The sequence below is a fragment of the Mus pahari genome, chromosome 9 (assembly GCF_900095145.1).
Source record: "Mus pahari chromosome 9, PAHARI_EIJ_v1.1, whole genome shotgun sequence".
NCBI classification, from domain to species: Eukaryota; Metazoa; Chordata; class Mammalia; order Rodentia; family Muridae; genus Mus; species Mus pahari.
This window is the reverse complement of record NC_034598.1, coordinates 79,606,705-79,615,426: the sequence shown is the minus strand read 5'-3', so window position 1 is coordinate 79,615,426 and position 8,722 is coordinate 79,606,705. Positions and strand designations below refer to the sequence as shown.

The 8,722-nt window shown below is 45.5% G+C and overlaps 1 protein-coding gene across 1 annotated transcript in view; it reads right to left on the bottom strand.

The window, feature by feature from the left end:
- Socs2 (suppressor of cytokine signaling 2) overlaps positions 1-8,722 on the bottom strand; it is a 31,251-nt gene that overhangs the window by 17,813 nt on the left and 4,716 nt on the right. The window lies entirely within an intron of this gene.

The following is an 8,722-nucleotide window of genomic DNA, read 5'->3' as shown; positions in this document are numbered from 1 at the left end:
GGGAGGGAGGGAGGGAGGGAGGGAGGGAGGGAGGAAAGAAGGAAGGAAGGAAGGAAGGAAGGAAGGAAGGAAGGGAGATGATGGAATCTGGTTACACTGGCTAGAAATGGAAAGGTTAGAAAAGGGGAGGGAAAGGCATACCTTAGATAAGAGAAATCTTCTAGAGTCAATCCTTAGGATTAAGGCAGATTCAGTAGAACACTAATACTGCATTTAGACACTGGGCAGAGTCATACCTTTTTAAAATTAGCATGCTAAATATTAACTGCATCTTTCTGTCGTACAGCATTGAGCAAAGGTATAGAGTGAGCTCACTAAGAAAATGGGAAGAGAGAAAAAGTCATAGGTGTTGTTTTTGAAGTCAGAGAGTGTTGAACTTTAGTCCCAGCTCTGGTTTTTTAATAATCTTAATCTTACTAAACTTCAGCCTCCCCATCTCTAAAATAGAGCTCAGCGGTTTGTTGTGTGCCCCTGGTGAGGTCATACGCGATGACTAGCAAGAGCAATGAGTGCCTGGTATTACTAATATTTTTTTCCCTAGTCCTTTGGGAACCGAAGAGTTGGTCTGTTTTGGAATCGCTGCCTTACTCCCGCGCTTTGAATATGATGCATTCTCCAACGTAACCAACACGACTTCAACCTGGTTCTCCTAGCAGCTTTAAGCTATTGCCAGGCTAGGTGATCTGATGCCTGCAGGCCTCTATTCTCTCCCTGATTGCTATATTGGTCTATTTTCTGCTGGCTTAACAGCCAGGCCTTAAGGTGGATGAGTTAGAAAGAAGGGAGATGGGGTGAGTTCCCAGAGAAAGCCAAGCTTACAACTAACTCACTCACGGTGACTAACTTCCACTTGCATCCAGTTGCAAAGCAAGAACTTAATCCTGTGAAAAACAGCACCGAAGGCTCTACCAGCTGTCATTTCTATCAGACTAGCAAGTAAATTTCAACCTGATTCTCTCTTACTGGGAACAAAGGGCACCAAAACAATGGTGGGTGTCAAGAGCAGAAGTGGGCACCCCTGCTTTAAGACAGATCCAGGAGGAACCCCACAGGATGGCATATACCTATAGTCCCAGCTGGGCAGGAGGCTGGAAACAAAGTATCAGTTGATCAAGCCAGGGAGTAGACCACCAAGTACAAAAGATGGTTAGGGGGCTGGAGAGATGGCTCAGTGACTAAGAGCACTTGCTGCTCTTCTGCAGAGGACTGGGGCCACAGTTCGGTTCCCAGCATTTATATGAAGTGAGGTTCATAACCACCTATATATAACTCCAGCTCCAGGTTATCCGAAGCCTTCTTCTCTTCTGGTCTCACAGGCACACATACACATGTGCCCGTACAGTCAAATAAACATTTACACACAAATAATAAAAGAAAACTTAAAAAAAAACTGGTGGAGGGTGGGGAGGAGCCAGGGGGTGGGGCCGCACACTCAAAGCTCTTTCAGTGTGGAGGCTGGAGGCATGGCTCTTTGGTCAAACACTTGCTTAGCATGAGCAAAGCCCCGGGGCTGCTGATAAGAAAAAGGAGCAATTCTTTCAGTTTTTTAACCAAAGAATCTTAAGAATCTCCTTACTACCTTACATCCGGTGGTGGTGGCGGTTTTTGTAACAAATGGTAACTTTTGTAATAAATTGCTTGACAGGGGAAGCAAAGCTCAAAGACCACCAGTCAAAAGTGAGAATAATCTATAACTGGAGATTATCCTTTGCCCACATTTTCCCAAGAGGCCAGAGAGCAGCAAGGACAGTCGTCTCAGCCCGTCGATGGTGGAAACCCATTCTCAGGGTTATTAGGCTAAGGACCGGCATACATCAGAGCCTCCTCCATCACAACCAGGATCTAAAACCCCAAGTCTATACTCCAAATACAGGCCAGGGCTCAAATATCCATGGCTCAGAAAACAATATAAAATTCCTCTTACCATACTATAAAACAGTCTACTGACTCTATGAAAAGGGACAAAACAATTTCGAGTAGAGAGAATCTCTTTCCCCAAATAAACCAGAGTTTATGATAGCATAGAGGCAAAAATCTATGCTAAAACTTAAGTCAATCTGAGACCCCAACAAAATACAATATTTGCCCCTCCTGTCTCCTCCCATCCTGATGTGCTCACAGGTGAGGGTCACTTCCTGAAAGAGACTGACTGTAGACATCAGTACTGCAAGCTCTACATTCTACAAATATAGTATCTGAGCCTCTAAAAGCTCAGTGTGCGGTCCAAGACAAAGCCACTAGAAATAGTCTCCATTCCCAGTTCAGAATGGCACCCACTGTGCCACGGTGCCCTGCTTTCTTGAAAAGGCAGAGTTAGCTCAGCTCGCCCAAAGCGGAAGCTGGTATCAAACGGAAAGCTTCCAGAACCAGAGCTCCAAATTCTGGGACCAATCTGAGCCCGATGACAAACTTGAACATCTTGTCTGCCTCTCTACTACTCCCAGACACCTACTTCCTGCCTGCCTCCCTGCCTGCCACACCCCCCTCACTCTCTGCCTCTAAGTCCCACCACCCAGGGAGTCCAGAAGGACAGTACACAGCGCAAGCCTGAGCCAGCTCTCTCGGTTAAGGAATGTTTTATCAGACTAAGAGGAAAGGAGAGTGTGGTGTCGCTCATAGCTATAACTCTGCGTTGTGTTCCATAGTATCCATACAGGTACAGACCCCTAGCCCTAGGGCAGTATTGCTGGGAGTTACGGTTTCCATCTTCAAGCTTCTGTTTTATTTTCTGTCTATAAAAGGAGTCTGTAATGCTCCTGGCTGTTGTGGAGATTAAACAATGGTGCCAGGGGGCATGAGACAGATCAAACTATTGAAGAAATATGAATCCTGTCTTCTCTATCTCTTCCCATAAGGTAAAGGGGCCTCTGTAATGTAAGAGTGTGACTCTTCCCTGGGCTCCTTATGAAAAACAGGTGCCCAATAAATGTGGCCAGGAAGGGGGAGGGGGCAATGCAGGGGAGGGAGGAGGTGGCTATGCAATAAATGAATATAAATAGAAGGTTAACACCTTGATTTATTAGAGCTTGGTCCCAAGACTTTGTGGATGGGGACAGGAGAGATGGCTCTGACACCATGAGCATTTACTGCTCTTCCAGAGGACCTGGATTTAATTCCTAACACCCACATGACAGCTCAGAACCATAATCTGACATCCTCTTCCGGTCTTTTCTGGGTATCTACACACAGACCTGTGTGTGAGTGCGTGTGTGTGTGTGTGTATACACACATTACATGCACCCATACATTATAAAAATAAAGACTTGAAGGATATCCATTCTCCCCAACTCTAAACTCTACAGATAACACTGTAATGGATGAGAAAAAGATGCTGAATCAGAAAGAGTCTGGTCCACCAGGAAAAGGTAACACTCCCCAGTGTAAAAGCAAACACAATTTTGAAGACAATGATTGCCACTTTCTGGGAAAGTAGCTCACTTGGTCAAGAACTTGCCTAGAGCACAGGAAGCCCTGGTTTTACTGCATTAACAGGCTTGATACAGGCACATACCTGTAATCCCAGCAGCTGAAAGTCGGAGGCAGGAGGATCAGGAGTTCAGGATAACCCTTAGCTATACAGTGAGTTCCCGTCTAGGATACTTAAGACCCTCTCTTAGAAGAAGTTTTTTTTTTTCCCCCTATAGCTGTTCAGTCCTACCCCAGCTCAAGAATGAGGAATGGTATAAAGGGTGATAGAAATAAACTGGTCATAGTCTTGAGAGCTCTGGGTACCTAATGAGAGACTCGGAAGAGCCCCTCACCACGCCAGTGAGGCTTCCCAACCCTTTTACTGCCTTCAATATCCTTAAATAATAATGACAAGAAGCCATCTTTCTGACAGTGGTTCCCGTAAGTGAGAATGAACAGAGAGGAAGCAGAGGGTTTGTCTGACCGCACGCACGCACGCTCTCCGCCCTTTATCACAACATAACGGCGAACAGGTAAGTAAATTAAAAAACACAAAACAAGAACGCACTTTCTGACCAAAGCCACGATTATGTCGACTACCTAAGGGAACGTGGTTCATCAGTTCATCAGGGTGACGAAAGACAAAGTGGGAAAACAACTTCCCTGGGCAGAAACCACATGGGGAGGGTTTTCCTGAAAGACTAAGAAAGATCACAGCGACACAAGATCAAAATCTAAACAGGAAAAGGGCTGCCAAAAGAACAGAAGGGAAAAACCATTTGGCAAAAAGGCTATCTTTTTATCTTAACATGACTGGAAACTGGGACAGTCTAGGAAAAAAATCTATGAAGTCCTGTGATGATTTAACTAGCAAATATGTCTTGTTTCACCGCAGCGAAGGGGCTCTCTGGGAGGGACTTAGGCCGAAACAGAAGAAGGCAGCTGGTGTTATTTTCTTAGCTCGCACCAAGGCTCTGGCTGGAGTGTCCCTTCCCTCTGTTCCTCACTGAGATGAGACCACAGACGGGCTGTATAACCCGTCACAAACTGCTCCTGCTCGAGGGGCAGCACCATCTTCTCTAAGTGAAGAATGGAGTTCAAAGTGAGAGTTGTCTATAAAAGCAGTTTTATTTTTATGGCTCAGTAAATGTTTATGGAGGTGAGTCCCCCATCAGACTTGGCAGCTCAGACCGCCCTTGTGGACAGAGCTGAGGACAGGGTGGGTAGGAAGATCACAATGCCTCGGCTTCAGCTGACCCACTAGCCAGGCATTTGGGACAAACGGGGCTTTTAGAGGCTGACTCCAGCAACCGCTGTCCCTTAAGCTGAGTGCAGAAGTGAGGTGGGGGACTTATTCTGAAACCACATACAGGGAAAACTGGAGAAAATCTTCAAGGGCAGCAGAAGAGAATGAGAAGACCGAACCGAAGGTGCAAGGATTGCTCTCGGCAACAAACAAGCTGAAGAAGGGCTATCTTTCTTCCTTCCCAACAGAGCATAAACTAGCAAGTAAGGCGTCTACGGTTGTTTAAATAAACAAGTTTAAAAAAAAAAAAAAGTGTTGAAATGTGGTGTTAGGAACTGGCTCTGGTTTTTAAATCCTGAAGAGAACTAAAGAGAAACAGAGAAAGACTGAATCCTAAGGACCCTAAATCTGTCAGTTTACCTAATTCCAGTAGACTTGAATCCCCATCCTACACTGGCCCATGAGGCAGCCACCCAGGACTTATCTAATCGACTAAAAAGACAGCATTGTGGGAAGAGCATGAGAGAGTAAGGCAGGAGCTACCTGCATGTAAGAGGGGGCAAAAGCCAAAACGGACTCTCCTGGAAAGCAAGCCCAAGAAAGTAGACAGGCAGCTGGGCACCCTGGCCATGTGCGGGTGACATCTGGCAGATGTGTCCTGTGATCACCACACAGCAAGGACCGGAGGACCTCGGCTTTAAAACAGCAAACAGATTAGAGAGACATTGATACGGACTGGAGATGTGGCTCAACAGTAGGATGCTTGCCAAGCATGGGGAAAGACCTACCTTCAATCTCCAAAATGACAAAAAAAAAAAAAAAAAAAGAACCGAGGAATTCAGATTAATACAGATCTCTACACTCTACAGTGGATCACAACATGCTGAAATCCAGCAAAAGGGGTAATCCTGGAGAGTGGGGCAGGAGCCAAGAATTGAAAGTATCCTGCTGTGGTGATATCCCAAAGCCTGATTCTGCATGTCAGAAGAAGAAAGTTTTGAGTTACGTTAATTGCAGCAAAGAAGGGCACAGGCAATTTTAACCAAGGGCAGAAGGGTGGACCTTCAGCTGATACCGGACCTAAGCTCTGTGTTTGCATGTTGCCCAGTTTGCTGACTAGATCTCTAGTCCCTGAATCTGAAATGTTCTGGTTCCTATAAAGGACCTGGGTTGAGTGACCCAAACAGTGCATTCTGGACTCCAGGATTCTAGGGAGTTAACAACTGGATGAGGAGAATGCAGAGCCTCTAAGGGAATGACAGGCCCAGAGCCACATTCTTTCACTGGGAGGGTAGAGAGGTCCAGAAGATGGACAGGACTTCTGGGAGTCAGTGAGGCTTCAGCCCAGCTGTTAGAGCCACAGCCCCCTCCTGCCCTGTGCCCAAACCCACAACCAGAAGGGCACAGTCTGCTCTCAGGACACTCCACCCCTTGGATTACTTGATGACGTGTCTGTCTCCTACCCTCTGCCAAGCAGGGTACAATTTTCTAAAAGCAGGGGAAAGAAAGTCTTCCCAAGAAAATAAACCGTGTGGAACAACCAACAGTCCCTTTCTGTCACCTATTTGGATTATGTAATTACGATGAAGTCAAAACCTTCATACTGACAACACTAAGCAAGACCTCCAAGCGCACACAGATGGGGGGGGGGAGGGGGAGGGATGTCCCCGTCCCTAAAAAAAGCAGATGTCATTACCACTTCAGCTCTGCTGATTCTGAACAGAGACTCACAGCAGTCACTGAAGTCAGGGGTGGACACACAAATCCTGCGACAGGGCACAGGACATTCCACACAAACAGCGACAATTAGAATCCCAATAATAAATGTCCTTACTGATGCTTCACACCAACCCACACAGAAAAACAACAGTGAAAAAGAAATTTCCCAGCCTCTGTTGAGGATACCTTGGGTTAAATCTGGTTTCGTTTCTGGTGTTAAATGGGACAATCAGTGATACCTGGCATCATTTAGCAGTCACTCAGTAAGGGGACAAACTTCCCACCCCCACCCCCACTTTACCACTTATCTCAGGGATCTTCAAAACAAAACAAAACAAAACAAAAAGCCAGAGGTCCAATCCCTGGAGCCCACTCAGTGAAAAGAGAGAACGGAGAAGCTGTGCTACACCTCCCACATATATGACATGGCACATGCGTACACACACACACACACATGCACCAAGAAACCACTTCTTGAAAACGTTTTCAACGCAACACTAATTCCCGTATCTGCACTCGTCTGGCTGAGGCCACAGTAAGCAGGCTGCTGTTACAGCCTGCTCTAACTTGTTAACTGGATCACTTCCTATAAATCCTGGACTTTGCTCTTCTGGTCCTTCCGAGGATCAGATGAGATAATATGGATGAAGTATTGAGTCAGAGGCTGGCACGCAAGGAACTCAACAAATAAATATTAGAAATTATAAAGCAAGAAAAAAACAAAACAGACAAAACTGTCCCCTGATGCTTATCAACTTCCATGCCATCAGGATTGGAGAGATAAGGTGATCCATCCATTTCACACCCCCAAGCAGTGAATCTGGGCTCCTACACACACACACACACACACACACACACACACACATACACACACCCCTGCAGGTGGCTGAATGCAATACTGGGGAGTTTGTCGTAACTCCACAGGCACAAGTGTCTCATGACTACCTCCTCACTCCCAATATCTGAGGAACAGCAGGAGACCTGTAAAAGGATTCCACAAAGCCCCTTGCAAATGATCCTATGAGTTTTTCCAGGCATCAGGTATTCTACCAGGGAACCGTCGTCGGTGTGCAGAAGGGGAGATCCAGAAGAAGCAAATCTAAGTATCCTAATGGGAAGGCTATTGCCCCCCCCCACACACACAGGGCAGAACTAAGCAGGCTCTCCCCAAGCCACACCCAGCAATCCATCCAGGTTGGACAAACTTAATGTTTCCTTCCGGGTGTAAAACTGGGGACTTCAAACACTACAAGGTAAGTCAGTGCTATTATTCTGCACTTTCATAATTTCCTATTCACTCAGAGCATGCACACGATACCCCAGGTTCTCCTTTCACCCGGGGCACACAGGAGCCTACAGCCGGCCAGGAAAAATGTACAGGGCGGCAAGAGGGCATAGTGTCTAGACTCCAGAGAAGATGGCACACTGCAGCAGTCGGGAGACTGGGTGGCCAAGAGAAAGCAGCTGCAGAACTTGTTAGAGTTATGACCCTGACGTAACTTTTATCGCTTCTAAGCCATTGCTTTTGAAAACGCAGAAGGCACAAGGATTGTGCCCATCCGGCCTGCACATGATCAGGCTGTCTTGACAATTCCTAGCTTGTGAACCATGCTTTCTGAAAACACATAGAGCAGGTGCAGGCCTTATTTGGAGGCGAGCAAGTTAATGTTCTACCCTGTGCTGATTGCCTAGTTTATTTCACTTGATAATGAGTTTTTATGGCAGCCTTTTATTAGCATGGAAATGTACACCTACAACTCAAAGTAATGAGTGCAACTTGTAAAAGTCAGGTTTGTTTTTATTTAATACATTCTAATCAAATAGTAACATCAGTAAATAAACACTTTGAAAAACAGGCAGGTACCCCTATACCTGGAAGAAAAGTCAAGTCAGAGTATTCTACATGGTAGAGGGAGGCAGCTGTTGATGTCCGTGGGCAGACAATTCAAGGATAACTTGGAAAGTTCTAAAGCCATTTCCAAAAAATAAAAATAAAATAAAATAAAATAAAATAAAATAAAAAACAACAATGGCAATAGGTTGGGACTCACAGCTACATCAAGGGGTAAAAACGTCTCTGTCTGCATTGGTTTCTGTTTTCAAGGATTGAGTTGCACCTGTGTAGCGTGACATTCTTGTCTTTAGCCTCAAAGGAAAAGAGAGAAGTCTTTTCTGTTTGCACCAGTTTGAAATGCTTCTGAAGTAAGGCTGCCTTGAGATGGAGTACAACAGTACTCGCTCACGGGGGGAAGAGTCCATATGTGGAGTAAAAAGACAAATACAGGATCTCATGGTGACAGTTCTTTTTTCTTTTTTTTTTTTTTTTTTTTTTTTTTTTAAAAAAAAAGA